General features: G+C 37.8%; 1 protein-coding gene across 7 annotated transcripts in view; it reads right to left on the bottom strand.

The window, feature by feature from the left end:
• TENM1 (teneurin transmembrane protein 1) overlaps positions 1-18,659 on the bottom strand; it is a 775,300-nt gene that overhangs the window by 235,009 nt on the left and 521,632 nt on the right. Inside the window, exon 2 of one of the 7 annotated variants that reach the window (XM_054289926.1) lies at positions 17,525-17,630. The exons of the other annotated variants lie outside the window; for them this stretch is intronic. The gene's annotated coding sequence lies outside the window, so the exon portion shown is untranslated. The remainder of the gene's footprint in view (positions 1-17,524; positions 17,631-18,659) is intronic. 7 annotated transcript variants of the gene reach the window in all.

Raw genomic sequence — 18,659 nt, 5'->3', positions numbered from 1 at the left:
CAGCCCTCTAAGTGTACGTTGTACATGTTACTAGAAACTATTTTCACCTTTCCCGTACATCAAGATCCTTTCCCCTCAGTCCCCTACTTCCCTGTTCTGCTCAGATCAGCCTCCCTGCTCCAGAGCTCAGTAAGGTTGGGTTCAGTGGTTATGAGAAAGGCTGGGCTGGGGCTGTTTGCAGTGCCCATCAGTGGTATTTGAGAACTAAACTCACCCTGTGCATTTACACTGCTCACAGGCTCTGCACTCCAGTACAGCGGCGCCCCAGAGATCACGTTACTGTAATATGCTTTCTATAAATTCTTAATAGGCTGCTCTGATAGGGTGCCCATTTAATGAACAAATTTCTGTAGTGATTACCCACCATCAGTCCCATCAAATCACCAGTGGCATACCCAGTTGGTTTCCAGTAAGGCCAGAATTATTTAGAGAGGTCAGGTTATGGCTGCTAATGAGTATCATGTAGCTGAACAGGGTCCTCCAGAAGTGCACAAGATCAAAAACACGAAAAAGTGTAACCTTTGTTGGCCTCAGCTAATCATTATGTTTAATACTCAGATATTCCAGACTATTTGGAATTAAAATGTAATGGCAATTACAATGCTAAAATACAACCAGGGGACTGTGCTCTTTCTCTCCTGTATTTCTTTCCTTTCAACACATAACCTTATCTGAAAGCTACCGTTTGCTTATTGCCTTTTCAGCCCAGTAGTTTCTGAAAATGAACTGCTAAGCAGCAATATCAGCTCTGGGCTGCTGAAGGCAAAAAGAACAGCACCTTTATTCTGCAGGTCTTTCTGAAATACAAAACTGTAAAATATGAAAGGCAAAGCAGAGCAAACACTCTTGATTTAAACCTTTGAGAAATGCGATACCAAGAAGTAAAAACATTCTGACCTTGTACATACCTTCAAAAATTTACCCCTCAAATATTTGTCTAGAGATTATAAACAAACAAAGTCCCTTTAAATTCAATCTTACAGAACACAGCAAGGAAGATGCCAGCTAAAGGAGCTAAGCAGCATTAGACGAGGAAGAGGTTCTGTTTCAATGTGAAACACCGAATTAGACATTACGAAGAAATAGAGAAAATCTGCCTAAGTCTGGAGGACAGAAGCAGATAATATTTTTCAATGGAAGGTAAAATCTCATACTAAAATCAAGCAAGAATGCAATCCCTAGAACATCAACTGACGAAACAGAATTTAAAAAAAAAAGACCAACCCAAAACCTACCAAAATTGATATGAACATTTTCTGTGGTTCATGAAGTATTAACACATCAAAAGATGTTTGAAAATGACATAAGGATATATGGATCAGTAGGTACAACATGTCCCGTGTTTATCAGGGAATGAGTGAGATTGCAAAATGTTGAGACATTGTGTTATTCCTGCAGGTGGACTCCATAGCACCTCTTAAGAAGAACAGATGCACAGATAATAGATGACAATCTTAGAATCTGTTTTTTCACATATCAGTCTAAATCAGATATGTAGATGCAAACCAGAGTTTTCAGGGCCATGCTATGGGTTTAACACGCTCTCTAGAGAATGTGCTCTTTTAACTTGGATGGATTACACTGGCTTATACATTTACACGTCATTGTGATAGATGCAAGCAGAATAAGGTTCATTTTCACATTTAATGATCTTCATTTAAAATTAGTCAAAGTCTAATTTAATTCTAGTAATTCAAAGTGCTGTCCATTACATCTCAAGTTTCAGAGAGCAAACACTGCAGAATAAAATTGTGAAGAAAGTCAGGTTGTTGCAGTATTTTGTGGCATATGGCAAGACTGAAAGTGATCTTAAAAACATACGTTATGTCAGCTACTCAACTGTGCTACAGAATTCTTGTCCAACACGTGCCCTTCACTCTGCTTGGAGAACTGCCACTGACTGTAAGAATCACACAAGTCCCTAATGTTTTCTTCTGGAAACTCATTATCTGATTTTACTGAGATTCAAGCTCATGTTCTATTCCTGTGGTACAAAGTACATTCAGGGTGATATATCCTGGACAGGTTCAGAGCACCTCTGGAGCACAAAGTCTTTCTGAAGAGCTGTACTTTCGGAAACACAATTCCTAATTATATTGCAGAATAACTCAAAGTGTGAACATTTTTTCATTTAAAAAAATGGAAACACTGTGAACAGTCTCCTACCATCTAAACATTTCAACTAAGAATGCTAAAGAACATGAAAACGTCTGGGCTTAAGTAAAAGTAGCCAAGTGCTTAATATCTACAGATTTGATCCCTAACACATGGCCAAGTACTTTACTGCCTTTTACACTTAATTCCTAACTGTATGGTAGGGACAACACAGGGAAAGAGAGGAAGGAAATCTGGCCTATATGAGAGTATAGTTTGAGACTACAGGAACAGATATTTCAAAACAGATCTCCCAGAACTGTTTTTTTCCCTCCAAGGAGGAAGTGTGGTCAAAGCTGTAAATTTCTTAGTAAAAGACACGATAAGAAGATAGAAGAACTGAAGAAAAGGAATGTTCCTCCTCACATTCAAGAATGCCTGGGACAACTGAGCTCCCTTGGGCTGTACAGGTAATTTCCAATATACCCCAGGCACTTGCTTATACCAAACACATCCACATGAAATGTTGAAATTCTTGCCAGTGGAAGCTCAGCTTGTTCTCCACTGTTTCAATTACTGCTCTATTGACAAGAGCATATTTTTGTACTGTAAGGACCTAATATTAGAATACTCCACTTAGTAGCTGAGTTCTATGAAAACACAGTTGAATGTTGTTTTTTTCTGAACTAAAGAGGCAAATACTATCAAAATATTTATATCTATACCTGTATGTGTGCATATATACATATCTACACTGCTCTAATTTAACTAACAATAATGCAATAGTGAGGTGTACATGCACTTGTGTATATGCAGGTAGGAAAAATGGAATGTTTCTTTCATCTAGCAGAAACTTTGGAAGGTAAAACTGTTTTAAAATACACTGGTGATTGGCAAATAACATTTGTATGTGACAAGAAAATGGAGCATGTTTTGGGTATTTTTTGATAATGCAAATTGGCATAGCCATCAAATTGAGATAATTATTGTCTCTTCCAACTGTGTGCCTAATTAAGAAGGCCCAGTAAGGCTTAATTAGCAAAAAAGCAATTGTTAAAATCAGGTTTGGCTGCTCAGAGATTACAAAAATTGAAAATTACATGTTCTGTATAGATACCATTAATTTTTTGAGATACCAATTTAAATTTTGTATCAAAATAAGCTTAGCACATGAGAATAATTTACAACACATGGATACCATGGAACATCTAAACCATAATTCAAGTATTAGATTTTCACTGATACCAGGATGCCTTGGCAATGGTGTTTAAAAACATTCAGCTGATAATTTTTTCATCATGTTCACTTCCCCCGTTTTTAATTAGAATAATGTAAGTAAGTCTTCTTTAAGCAAAGTAGACATTCACCAGAGTATTTATGGACTACCAAAGCATAAAAACAAGTCTCATTATTGCCACATTTGATGAGACGAAAGATTTCATCAGTTGACATCACAATAAACAAATTTTGCTGGTAGATTTTTTTCTCCCCCTGGGGATTAGGAGTTGTTGTGGTAGATCTCACGGGGCCTTAACAAGTTTCATTTCCCTTTTCAAAATAAAAAAAAAAAAAAAACCCACCTACTAAAAATCTCTGAAACAAAATGCTGACACTAGCTCCCCCCCTCCAGGTGAAATTTCCTAACAGAACACATAATGTTAAATATTAACAGCATCTCTTTAGCACTGTCCACTTCTCAGATTTGATGTGGCTTGTTCATATTTAGATTCATGACCTTTTTGGGGCACTTTACTTTTTTGCTATATTCTAGGATTTCTAAGATTCAGCAAGTTGCTTTATTTCCACTAGAGGCTCACAACCTTGGTGCACTTACAGAAGGCATAAGACCTATACTTTAATGTCTTGCAAGATTCTCAACTAAGTTATCACAGCAGTGTGAAGAACTTTTATGAAAACATCATTATTTACTGCACACAGAAAGCAAACTTTTCAGTCCTTTCCAAAATAGTTTTCTTAACTTCTGTTCTTCTAACTCCGGGAAGAAACACCATCAAGTATTATGCAGTTCTGACATCACCCACTAAGTTAAAACTTGAAAAGCTTTTCAAGCATTTCAAGTACCTTTTGCAGGAAGATCTGACTACTGCCTGACCACAGGACCAACATCTGCTTCACCTTCATCTGAAGCATCACTCAGGTTGCTATCCCTGTGAGTGACACCATCATGCCTGCGAAGTGATCTTTCTGTTCCTTTTCTTCTTGCTTTGATGTCTGTCAAAGTATTCAGTGTCTTCAAGTGCCATTGTTCTGACAAGCAGACCCTCCCAGTAGACTTGTACTATATCCTGTGACTCCCAGAACTGCTATTATTTGAGCTGGTGTCAGATTGATTTTCTTTCTGTTCATGATAGTGCTATGATCTTGCAGAGTTGAAATTACTGCTGATTTATGCCTTGATGCAACCCCTTGAGAACTGGCTTGTATCAGCATGTCACCTATGAAAAGGTACATTTGAATCCTTTGAGATCTTTTTAGTGGCACCTTTGTTCTCATTTCAATAGAGAATCCTTTGTAATGAATGTTTGCTAGAAATTTCTCCTGCAAGTACCAAGAGTCTTCTGTAGTGCAAACTGGAAGTACATTATGCATCCATCCACTGTCACCAGTCTGTGAAGCCTTCTTGGCGGAGATTATTTTAAGCTGTCCATCCAAAACTTCAGTTTTTGCAAATTGATTATACCATTTTCTTCAGTACTCTAGAAGAAAATGCAGGTAGGGCTGGCCCTGAAGAGTGGGGATATTTCCCAGCTCAAAGGCTCAGCTACATCTGGGAATGCAACAGACTACAAATACAAATATGCCTCTAATGTGTTTGTGGAAGACTACTGCCTTTTATAGCCAGGCCTTCTTTTACTTAGACTTCAGATCAGCAAAGATAATTATTCTTTAAGCATTGTTCACATTTTTTACATATTGTGCCTATTAGCATCACAGTTTTTGCACTCTTAGAGTAATCAAGAGGCACAAGTAGCCTCTTGATTACATCTTTGCTAGCTATTTTTCAAAAAATTAGGGAAATAGTGTCTTCTGTAGAAATACACAATCAGGGAGGCACTGATCTTACATTTAAACAATTCTAACATGGTAAACTGCAGTTGAAATAATCGTCCTGCTCTTACCATCAATCTCCAAAATACAAATTTTCATTCTTTTTACTGTTGGTAGAGCTGTTTGCCCATGCCTTCTGTCAGTGTAAGTCCTCCTGGAACAGATACTGGCCTTTCTCCTACTTTGGGCTGCACTATCCTCAAAATCCTTCTCAAAAGGGACTGAAGCAGCCATTTCCTTTTTGGAAACTGGTATTCTGCAATAACCAATTCAGTTCAAAAGTAAATAGGACTTTGCCCCAAATTATTCTTTCCACTAAGCAAGAACAGAGATGTGTAAAAATCAAGCATGCTTCTGTTTGAGTGTTCCAGGAAGATGAACCTTCAGAAAAAATCAATAGCCTCTGAATCCCAGTGACTGCCAAGGGAGAATGGTGTGACTACAACCACACCATAGGTACATACAATTGGAAAAATTAAACCATGCCACACTTCTGTTTTTCAATTAAGTCCTCAAAATTCTCAGCTACTTCAGCTCTTCTACATCAAATACATTACTACCACTATGACCACCCTACTTGGCAAGAACAGTGTCCTTAGCACTTGTACAATGACTCCTTTTAGATCAGCTTCCTTTCTTCAGCTGAGAAGTCACAGCAAGGAGAGAGAGAAGGATGAGACTAAAATGTGACTTTTGTCTGCTGTTTTTATATATGTGTACACACATAGGAACACATATCTTCTACACTAGCTTCATTAAAAAAAATAGAATCATTATCCTTGTGGATAACAATTTTGCCCCTGCTAATTCTATTTACATTGGGAGCACTGTAGTGTACATTTAATGTGAAACTGTGTTTCTCTCATGAGCAAGGAAAATGTCACTTTCCCAAAGCACCAAAAGACTCCTTTTACTGTCACAGAACACAATTATAAGTTAGAGTTCTCCTGTCTCTTTCCAGCCAACAAGGCAAGAAAATGACCTTTCTTTAACCTATGGATGAATTGCATTATGTTTGGTTCAGTGGATATCCTTTTTTATATTCTCCCACATCCAATACATCCACATACTGAGGTTATGAAATGGGCACCTGACTTGCACATCTGCCAGTGATTTCATTTTTTCCAAAAAATTTTGAGTGTTAACTCTCATCTCCCATTTCATATCCTAGTTTGCAGCATTTGTAAATACCTGAAGACACTCAAAGCTACAAGGGCACTCTGCCAGCAGAATCTGGTTATTGGCTGCTGCATTTTGCCCAATGACACAATCATGTAAAAGGTCAGGAAGAAATCTGCCACCCACACCGACTGTGTGCCCCTCTGTGACCCTGTGCAGAATGACAATGCCCTGAAACAGTCCCCATCTTCCTTCCCCATTCTGTGAAGCAACCTGCATTTCTGCTCTGTCTTCATTTATGGGCAAGCTGGTAATGAAAGGAAAAACATTCCCAGAACAGGTACCTTGACTGTGCTGTGGTTTATATGCACAAGATGCTGGAGGGGAGCAGAAAAATGCAGCTGTGACATTCTTACAATAAGCCAGTGCTCATCTGCACAAGACAGCAAGTCAGCAGGGGAGGATTTTTGAACATAATGCTGAATGATAAAAATATCATTCTGGAAAAAATTGTGCCATAGAGCTTCACAGAGTATTTAGAATATTTTTAAAATTAAGAAAGTTCAGAGACAAAAGAAAACCATAAAAATCAGTACTTACACACATAACTTATATCACAAGTAGCTACCTAAATAAGCTCCCCTAGAAAACATCTGGCATCCCTGCTGACCTGGAGGCAATTCCAAACACACATTTCAGTGCTTTTAGGTGAAGAGGAGCTCCAAGGTTCAGCAATTTGTTATATGACAAGATTTATGTCAATTGTTATTAAAGATGACTCATATTAATATAAGTGCTCTTATTCTTCTAATACAAGAAGAAAAGTTGTGTAGCCTAAGGAAACCTTCCTAAATGCTGCCATTTTACCAGCACTCTCTTGTAAATGGAGATGTGCACCAGAGACAGCCTGGAAACATACATTAACCTTGTGAAGATCATCGTTCTCTTAAAAGCTTATGTCTGATTTTCTCCTATTACATTACACTGAAAATGGAAGTACCCAACGTTCAAAACAAAATGAAAGTGTCATTTTTGTTCTGTAGTTAAAGAAATCTCTGTATACAGTCAAAGACCAGTTTAAGATCCTTTTGGAATTCACTGTGAAGTAAGGATAGGACCTCCATAAAAAAAGACATGAGAAATGTCTCTGAAGCAGACCAAATAAAACACAGCTTCACGTGTACCTACAGCAGCCTGTGAAATTAAGGAACGGAAGTGCACTGTTCAAGATGAAACAAAAAAACCCCAGCTAACCAATGAACCACATCAAAAAACCACAACAAAACCAAATGAAAAACAACCCCAACCCCACCCCAATTAGTGCAGCTGCACAGTGTGATCCTCTTCATACAAGGACAAGTCTGCAGATACTCCCAGAGCATAAGTTCTGACACAATGGCTTATTAAGCACTCAGCTCTTGAGTGGTGGCATTGGTCTGTGGTTTTTACAAACACATGTAAAACTTCTGGCTTCAAAAATACTGCAAGAAGAATAACTTTAAACTATGCAATTTCTTTTACCTCCTAGAAAAATGAGAAATTCCTTACATACATACTTATATTTTTATACCATATCCTTATAAAGTTACAAGGACCTCAAATCTGTAGTCCAAACTATAAAGACTAGCAGGAACATTTGATACCAAAATCATCAACAGAAGGCCTATTCCTCATTTCAGCTCCAACAATTCCCAAACATTATTAATAGGCTTTCAGCTGTTTTCATCAGGATTGAAGACCTAATCACAGTTAAATAAAAATCCAACTCCTGTTCCTACTCCTACACATAATTGTTACAACAGCCAACCTTGAATTACACATGGTGATGCTGCTGCCAGACAACCAAGGATAAAAATGAAGTGGCTCTGGTTCATGCACTGTTCTATGGGGGCCTTTTTGAGAGCAGCAGAATCTGGACACAGGGTGAAATCCCAGCTGGAGCACTTGACAGGGGAAACAATCATCAGTGGCTTCAGCTGATCTATATTAACTGATTGATTCCCCTTTTAGGGAACAGGTCATTGAAAGAAAACAGTGAACTTGTTACTGGAAATTGCTGAATAGCTGGAGGAAGGAAAAAAGTAGATTAAGAGAAAAGATAATTAGTTTCAATTTTATTTCTGCAGATAATAGAATATTAAAATAGAAAGCTAAAACCAACTAAAAAAAATTAAGCTATTGACATACCAAGTTTTATGTAACTGATATTGTTGCCTACTAATTCAATTACAGCACTTAATTCCTTTAAATAAATTTAAGGATGAGCACACATAGAGAACTGGACCAGGAATTCCAAGGATCAACAGAACCATTTGCAGGTATTACTACATTAAATACCATGATGGCCAGTGGGTTATCTCTGACAGAAGAACAGAGAAGTATTTATATTTTGATTTCCTCCAGTTTAATTAAGACTTTTTTAAAAGTTGCTTTGCCTTTAATTCCTAACACATTTATTCTTCTTCAACACGTTTATTTCAATTGATTTCCAAGTCAGTTCCACAGCCCAGGCATTATTTTCTTACTCAAACCCTACATCTGAAAAGCCAGCTCTCAACACCACAGCCATGTGCGTGACTTGCTGTGAAACCTCCTCGTTTAACACCTAAAACTGCAGAGATCGAGGCATGGTTTTTTCCCTTTAGCCCTTGCAAAACTTTTTTTGTCAAGTGAAGTACCAGGAGTCTTGTAAAATCTTGTAAATTACCAAGGTATTTTGCCCTTTAAAATGGCAATCCTAAGCCTCCTGCTTAAATACAGTGCCTAGGAAATTGGTAGGGGTTCACAACATTGCAACACCAGTACCTCAGCAAAACCAAGAAATGAACAAATAAACTAGTTGCTAATTTAGTGGGGAACAAGATGAATTTTTATACCTTACAGAGAAAACACAAATTGCAGCTGCACTAACCAGACACCACCCTGTAGGAATGTGAATGCTGTCGTAGAGTTTTCTAATTTACTTTGGAAAAATTAGCTCATTAAGATTGAAAAACTGAAAAGTTACAGAATTAAGGTCATCCTCAATATTATCCTCTTAAACATTTTAATGTGAATTCTGAGTAAATAGAGTGAAACTGCCGGAGTTGCAATCCTCACCACTTCATTGACTTTTAAAATTAGAAATACTTCTCTTATTTTTTTTAATTTTCTGGGGTGGGAACACACATTCTTCTAAATCTGAATGACTTCTAAAAATTTACATGCATTCCTCTAAAACTCAGTGGGAGCTGCAGCGACACACAGTACCATAAGTGAGTTTAAACACAAACTTCATGGATTTAGCAATGTAATCTGGTGATTTCTGCTCTGCAGTTCAAATAAGAGAACCCTTACACTGGGAGAAACACTGAAAAAAAGTCTTATTAGCAGCTTGAGAAGGTCCATTTTACCACCACAGATGTTTTGAGGCTAAACTACTTCAACAACTTGGCTTTAAGTCAACTTAAGCCGTATTACAGTTCAGAAGTAATTCAGCTAACAAACTATTAAGTGAGTTTGGAAATAAAAATCCTCCTTGATCCATTCAGTAGAAAGAAAGTAATAGACAAGTGAATACTTCAGTGAAAGTGCATGGCACACAAGATGTTAAACAGTGATTTAAACATTTACTTTTTCTCAGAAACATTCAAATGTTGGTGCACATTGATCACAAATTCATCAGTTGAACAAAACACCAGGTAAATTCATCTCCCTGATGAGTTTAAACATAAAAGAAAACATGAGAAATTGAATTCTTATATCATAAATATCTTGGCTGAATTTGGAATGTAATCAACATTATCATATTTACTGAAAGTTAAAGACTTAAATTAATGAGTACCATGTGTTTATCTACCAAATTTCAACTTGCTAATCTAGTCTGATCATCATTTTCCAAGTCAAATGGTTATGAGAAATGCTCTATGAATGTTTAATAATGATCAAATGACTTTTTACAGCAAAACAAACAACCCAAACTTAACAGAGAACACATTTTCAGTAGCACATGAAAATAGGAAACAGATCTGCCAGAGATACTGATGTTCATAATAAAACGTAGCCCATTAGGATAAATGTGTGCATTTCCTCCTATGACATGATAAGAAAGCAACACATCTGAATCTGTGTGGCTGAACTGAAAAATATTACATTGGATTTTACCTAATGGATGCCAATACTCAAGTTAAAAAAAAAGTTAAAAGGCAACAATAAACATATTTCTGAAATGTCATCTGAAACACGAAACATTGATGTAAAAAGTGAAGCATTCTGCCCAAGAGTAGTATCCTACTCAGAAAACATGGATTGATTGTGAAAAAGCCTGAGTAATGACAGCAAAATATGAGGAAATGTCTCTGCCCATTTTCACTGACAGGGTCAGCAATGTGGGGATATTGGTACTGCACAGCTTGTATCATGTGGTCCTTCTTCTCAGGTCTGTATTTTTTCTAAAAACATAAACTGAAAAAAAAAAGACCAGTACTCCTGACTGCCAGGTTTTCCAGTTCAGTATCCAGACCTTTATATTCCCAACCCATTAAAGATATTTCTGATTTAGCCACATTAAGCAGTGAACTCCACAGTTGGTTTAGATTTTGTAATTCAGAGTTCTTTTAGCAGGATTAGGTTGATCTCAGCAGAGATGCACAGATTCCTGAGAAGTTAAGGTCTCCTGGATTTAAAATAAATAAATGAAGGACTCCAAGTTAATAATCAGAAAAATCTAATCAGATTAAGGTTGTGAACTCTGGACTACCACAGTGTTTTCCAGCAGCTTGGTGTGCTTAATCCACAGATGGATAATTCAATACAAAGCATTTCTATGAAATATTTCCTTGTAAGACACTAAACCTATCATTTTGGCAAAGGAAACAAACATCTCTGCTACAGCTAATATGATATTTAACAAAAATCTTCAAGTGAGCTATCAAGGCTGCATTTAAAAATAACATTAGTGCCCATCAAAAAATTCTTCCCATATTACCTATTCTTGGAATTACCTTTTATGTAACATTTTCAAGAAAATATTCAATATATTTCAAGAAAATATGCCTTATCCTGAGAGTAATGGGACTAAATAGCACAGAGCAATTTCAAACCACCATTTCATTAGAAGTGGCTTGGTTCACATCAAGTATGATGTAACTGCCTTATTAGCAAAGGTCATCCTCATAGTCCAATATTATTTGGTACATTTTACTTGTCAGTTAAGCTTGGATGAACACATACAGTTAACAGATTGAACAAGTTGTGCAGATGTTTCCTATCAACTCCTGACAAATGAGAGATAGCTAAGGACATATTCTTCACAACTGCAAGGAGAAATTAAAAGTCTGACATGGAATTCAACTTAGTTTGCAGCTAAGAAAGTGTACTTTCCTTTCACAAGTAATAAGCCATTAATACATGGCATTTGCTATAAAGTTTCAGAGCCACATAAATGGTTCAAACTGATGTGTCTATTTATTTTACAATAAATACATAAAACTTCAGATCCCTGAATTTTTAAGTATGAATTTTTTCTAACATCATGATCCCTGTTTGGCTTTCTACACCTCTGAAAAATTTTCTCTGATTTTCCTGCAGCTTTACATGCAGTGTCTCCTTGTTTACTCCCAGCCAAAGTGAACATTTGGAGCATGGGATAATGCTCCAAATTTCAGCCCTCACAGTCTGCAACAGAGGGTAATTTCTATTCCTGCTTCATCTGAATGATAGCATTGTTAAGGCTGGATAAAGCTCTCAGATCATCCAGTTCCTCCATTAACCCAACACTGACATGTTCACCACTAAACCATGTCCTCAAATGCCACATCTACACATTTTCAAACACTTCTAAGGATCGTGATTCCATAATTTCCCTGGACAGCCTATTTCAATGACCGACCATCATTTCAGTTAAGAATTTTTCCTAATATCCAATTTAAACTTTCACTGGTGCTACTCCAGGTCTCTTGTCCCATTACTTATTGCTTGGGTGAAACCAAACTCCACCTGGCTCCATGCTCCTGTCAGCAGCTGCAGAGAGAAATAAAGTTCTCTCTGAGCCTGTTTTCCTCCAGGCTGAGTCCCTGCAGTTCCCTCAGGTGCTCCTCAACAGATTTTTGCTCCAGACCCTTCCCCAGTTCCAGTGTCTTTCTCTGGACTGAAGGAAAAAACTGACAGGAGCAGTTTTCTTCTGCAGCAGCCCCGAGATTTCCCTCAGCCCTCTGCAGAACAGCACTCCCAGCCAAGACATCCCAGGCTGGATTAATTTGCAGCAAAGCAATATGCAGGAAATTAAACTGTGTTTGTCATGGAAGATAAAACATGCTCATCCATTTTACTGCACACCTCCATAATATGAGAGTTTATCCATGAGCTAATACTGATAAATACTGAAAAGAACCCTAATTTAGAACAAATGTTGATTGCTTGAAAGAATGACACACAACTGAACACATGTACATGTGACTTTATGGTTATGCTAACAATATTTCATTAGTCAAAGTTTTTCCCCAACTATAAAGCAGCACTGACATTTATCCATTAGTTTTTCATGGAAATACTCTGAACATATATTGGGCAACTTCTAATTCATTTTCACTTGTCTTCTAAGACAAGAACAAAGCCATTTTTCTTTAGAACAAAACAATTGTCTAAACAAAAAACTGTAAACTAGACAGCTTTTTATTCTCCAATAATATTCATATTTCACCACAAGTAACATATTTAATGCCAACGAGCATATGCTTAATTTCTAAATAAAAATGTATCACCTCTCCATTACAATCAATAGGGAGCTCCTTGGTATTGAGCATATTTTTGAAAAACAGTTTATGCAGTTGCAAATATATAAATATTGCCTTAATTTCCCACTGGTCATTCTATCCCCATGAAAATTAGAGATAAACTTGAAATGTGCAGACCAGACGCACTGACTCCTTCATTCATCAAAGAACTGCCACTGACAGTGGGATCACACATCTAAGTCACACAAAAGCATCAGCAGCTTTAGATTCCTTTGATAACATTTATCCTTTGTTGGTTTCTGAACAGCACCCATTACTTTATAACACCATGGTATTATCAAAGCCTGTAAGACCTATTCTACCACAAATAATACACTTTGTTCATGCCAGTCTCATCAGAAGGAAGAGACCTTTACTGTGTTTGGGAAAATATATTACAAACATCTACATGAAGTTTAAATTTCTATCAATAGGTGGCAACACTGTTATGTGTAACATATGAAGCACATGTTTATGTACGTGCATGTGCCCAGACAATTTCCGTACCCCTCTAGCACATTTTGTCCATATTGCTTCATTTTGTTTTAAATGTCAACTGACACCCTTTTCCAACAACGTAAAACCAATTTACTTTGTGTGCTTTTTATAGAACATACGTATGGATTAACAGGATATTTTAAATTATTTTAGTAATTCTCCCTGACAGACTGCAAACTGCGCTAGTTGGATTAGGAGGCTGATGTGTACATTTGGTGAATGATCAATATGATACCATGGTTGCTCCTTGGGGACCAGTATATTTTTTAGGAACACTGAGGAGTTGTTCTTGCTCCTGGTGAGGCCCACGTCTACCAGGGCGCTTCAGGAATTTTAGGAGCGTTGAACCTTTTGCTTGTTTGTCATCACAAACTAATTTTATATTGCAATGTGCAGTATAAAATCAGAAAAATTCCAATTGTTTGAACATGAAGCTTTAGACACGGTGATCTGTTTTGTGTGTCTTATGTTGAGTTTCACATCATGAACATGTTGGACACGTGCACGGGGAAAAAGGATTCTGGTTGGTGATTTAAAATTGCTACTTCACAGAAGCCCCTGTCAGGATATGAGATGCAGTCGAGGTCAGAGGAGCTGCCACAGGTAATGAGAAACAGAATCTGCCCCTCCTGCCCCATCCTGAGCCAGAGCCACGAGCAGGTGTCCCCTGGCAGATCACATTGTGCTCACCAGTCAGTGAAACCAGAGCTCTGCTAAAGCTGAGGAATCTTCACACCAGCTCAAAGCACAATGGAATAATTAATTCACTTTCCAAATATGTTTTTGTAAGCTTCTATCACACCGAACAAGAATAGCTCTGGAAGGCCTAGTGCTACTAAACCCACATTTCTATATACAGTGTTAGTCCACAGAGAAAAGCTAAACCTTCAAAGAGGCAGGATTATACAATGAGATAGCAGCACAAAACACACAGATAGACTTTTGTTATTTTCTGAAGTACATTCATCTCCATTTTCTGCAGGAGCTTTTTTTTAACTAAAGAAAAATCCAACTGTGTATTCCCAACTGATAAGAAATGAATTTGGGTGTCAATGCAACAGGAAAGCTATAGGAATTTTGATAAAAGCTCTTTCTGTTGGAGGGTAAAAAAGGCATCAAAAAGGTTATGGTGGACAATATTTCAGGTACCATGGTTACAGCTGCCCAGAGAAGGCTTCCTGTGTTACTGCTCTTTGGATGTTCCATGAATTTTCAGTTTAACAGCAATGTCACATGCTGGGTAGGGCTCAGATATCATAAAAGCAATTTACAGATTACTTGGAAAACATTCAAAGTGATATCATAATTTAAACTATTCCAAGTGTTTTGAGAAGAGTTAAGGTCAATCAGGACTAACATTTAAAAATTGCACAAACTCTTTTATAAAGCTATGCACATAAATACTGTTGTGTCTCAATACACACAGCAGTTACTCTTATGGGAAGCACCATCTTGGCAGTGCCACCAAACTTCTATGGGAATAGAAGCAGTGTTATTCTAAGAGAATATGAATAAACAAACTGAATATGTTTTTACTGATAGCATCTCCAGGTTAAACAAACTGAACTCAAAATATGCATATGTATATGTGGCAGCAATAGTCAGATTTAAAACAGCAGTCATTACTTATCTTGTCAGTTATATTTCCAGCTGGTGGGAAATACTTGGTTTACTGAAAAAAAACCAACAAGCACTTTCAGATTTAAATTTTTTCCTTCCTCTCTCTCTGCTTTCTACTTATTCACTTGTATTTTAAACATGGCTATACATGATGCACATCCTGAGATGGCAGCATTTCAATAACAGTAAATCAGGCTGCTGTGCATACTGAAGTTATTTTCATGTTTGCAGATGATGAAAAATGATGTCTCTAGGACTGCAATCCACACTACTTTGGGAAGGCAAACACACAGCCTTGGTACTGCAGTAAGCTTTGGGAAAATACATTTGTCATAGGGAAACCATGGGATTTCTTGCAGTCAAAAAGGCTGCAAAATTCCTCCCATTCCTTGTGGAATCAATTCAGATTTATACAGTTTTAGGCTGGCCATTTGTTTATTTACTGCCTCCTGGGCAAAACACTGTGCCAAGAATCAGTATGCAGGATGAGACTCATGTACATTTTCCACACACAGACACATTTGTGTTCTGCTCATCTATCTCAACCTCACAGCATAGGCAGATCAACATATCTATTTACACCTTCCCAGAGAGCTGTTAGTGGTGATTTATGAAAAACATGCAGTAACTACTTATTAAGGTAACCCTAACAGGTTTATCATTCATAAAAGCATGCTAAATTCACCATATGTTTGGAACTATTTACCCCATCCTCTCTGTTTAAGTTCTTCTCTGCAGAGTAATAATTATCATAACCCACTGAGAAAACTAGAAAAAAAGATTGCCAGTATCTATGCAGAAAAACTCAAAATGTAACTCATCAGCATCATAGATCAAATAAAAATACTCCTATAGACAAAATCTTCACAAAGAACCACATGCATGTGCTGGCTGTAATCTGCTCATTAGCTTACAGAAGAATCTGAAGTTCAAGTGTGCTAGAAACCTACACAATGTCTCAAATGCTAGCTGTTGCTTTCTAGCTTTTAGTTATCTGAAAACGTACTAAACATTGTATCATTAGACAGCTCTTCATAGGCAATCTACCTCAAGATGCTCCTGAGAGTTCTTCTGGAAACAAAAATGGCAGTAATTTACACTGAAAAAAAAAAAAAAAAGGCAGCAAAGCTTAGGAAATTGAGCATTTTTGCCTTTTTTTTCCCCCAGTGTTCCAGGAACTGATCAGATCTGCTGTGTCTCGATTTCTGCAGGTTGCCCACACATTTTAGGGGTGAGAAGATGGGCAAAACAACCCTGCAAGTCTGCTGTTGATTTCATAGACATAAAAGTTGTTAGGTAGTTGAGAAATACAGAAATCCCTAGCAGAATTTGGCATACTAAATATCCTTGGAGGGAAAAATCCTGATTTGCATTGCCATTTTTAGGCTGACTTAATGAAGAGAAAAATTGAAAAATTTCTTCAAAAATATAATATTATGAAGTATAGAAGAAACATCCCCCAACGGGAAGCCCTGGCAAAACAATTCCAGTTAATACACCTTGACTCCACTGAAAAATGTAAAATCTGTTATCCTCCTTGCCATACACCTCAGAAATGCTTCATCCTTCACTGATGCACTGCCATCTCTGACTGCAAAGGCAGTTTTACTTAACGGTGGATAAAAACACCTCCCTCCTTTTTAAAATGAAGAGGAAGGACAACATACCCAGTATGTTAAGTTAGTTTATACTAAATATATTAATGTTACAGAGACCACAAAGTGTGTTTTCTAAACACTTCTAACAAAGAGTGTGACATAGGCAATGGTCATGTAAAATACACAGAAGTCCTAAAAATATGCATATAACACTCATATGTTTATGTGCAAGGGCAGGCATAGAGAACAGGTCTGGAAATAGAACATTAATTATCATACCTTGAACAGAAATAGCAGTGTGAAGTATAATCATCCTAAAATAACACATCCTGGGGGGTGGGGGGAGGAACAGAATTACTCTATAAAAATGAGTATATCTTGCAACAGCACACAGTATTTCCACTGCTAACTCCAGTATGAATTCCTTACAAAAATGCCATCAACAATCCTGCTATAGTAACTCTCTGGAGTTAAAGGATGTGACAGCTCAGATTTTGCAGAGCCAAATCTCTTGAGGGGAAGGGGAGCGGGGGTGTTGAAAAAAAGAGAAAGAAACAGTATTTCTGTGCAGTTTCTAATATGCTGAAGTGATTCCATGCTGACATAACTGACTTGCCCTCTTAGTCCTTTTCAATTTGATTAGGACAGCAAGGTCTGCTTTTACATGGTGTTTAGAAATAATCACAGCTAGAGTTCACTTGATGCACCTTGCATGCCAGATTGTCAAAGGCACTAAAAGTTTAATTGACAATAAAGATAATTTCACTGCCTTACATTTATATGGGCCCTTTCACACAGAAGGATCCCAGAGGCACAGTTGACTTCCAGGTACCACTGGACTGGAAATGCGATTGCTGTTTGCTGCCACAGAGCAAAAGAGCTACAACAGAGCACACAAAATGAAATCACCACCCATAAGGTCAGAATTCTCCTCTTATTCTCTCTCCCCACCCAGACAGCCTTGTTCCTAGTTAACAACCAGCTTAGACAAGCAAAAGTAAGGTTTAACATTCACTCCTTTTTACTCTCCATTCATTCTCCTTGATGACTGGAAGAGAATCCAGGTTTGAAAGATGCTTCAGCCCTGCCTCACTGTAATTTGATCACCCAGCTGCTCTGAAGCACACATACTGAGATGAAGAGATTTTCAGGCACCAGAGTGACAGCCTGGCCTGGGTTTCACAGGACCTGGGTGAATTAAAGGCTGCCCCTCAGATGTCACCGTTGTGGTGTCTGGAGAGGATGGCAGAGCCACAGCACCCCAATTCCCTCCCAACTCAACCTGTCCTCATGCAGTGGAGAGCTGCAGCTGAACTCCACTGATTACAAAAATTTTGAAAAAGCTTCTCAAAAGCACAGAACCTCTCCACATACAAAAAAAAGTGCAAAATCATCTGCACACGATCAATGCATCTTCAAGCTGATGGAAGAGTAATGACTGCCTTGTCTCTCATGACTGAAATGACCACTGCCTCAAATAGGCAGGAGCAGGGGCAAACCTTCTCTCCCTTGTTTTTCAGGACAAACTGAAAATGGAGACAGTATCAAGGCATTCGGAGTGTTTCTAGCTAGTGCCTGACAGCAGGCTGCCATTCAGAAAGCCACAGTGCAGGCACAGCCTGATGACCAGCCACTCTCCTAGAGCCTAGTAAGGTCAAGATTCTGCTCAAGGCATGAAGAAAGAAATCACCTCAAAACAGTGATGCACAACTCTCTGCAGTGATGAATAGTAAGCAGACATCTGTGCCCATCCTCCTAGACTTCCCTACAGCATTTAGCATTGTGGATCAGAGAGATGGCAAGGATCCAAAGAACTGCACTGAAGTCGTTTAAGTCCTTTTTGAAGGCACACACAAAGTAGGGATGCAAGAGGCAATCTCAGCAGTGCAAACCTCTCCTCAGAGGACTG

The sequence above is a fragment of the Melozone crissalis genome, unplaced genomic scaffold (genome assembly GCF_028551555.1).
Source record: "Melozone crissalis strain CALT ecotype California unplaced genomic scaffold, PUWL_Pcris_2 ptg000068l_1, whole genome shotgun sequence".
Classification (NCBI taxonomy): domain Eukaryota; kingdom Metazoa; phylum Chordata; class Aves; order Passeriformes; family Passerellidae; genus Melozone; species Melozone crissalis.
The sequence above is the reverse complement of the archived record's forward strand: the minus strand, read 5'-3'. Positions and strand labels throughout refer to the sequence as shown.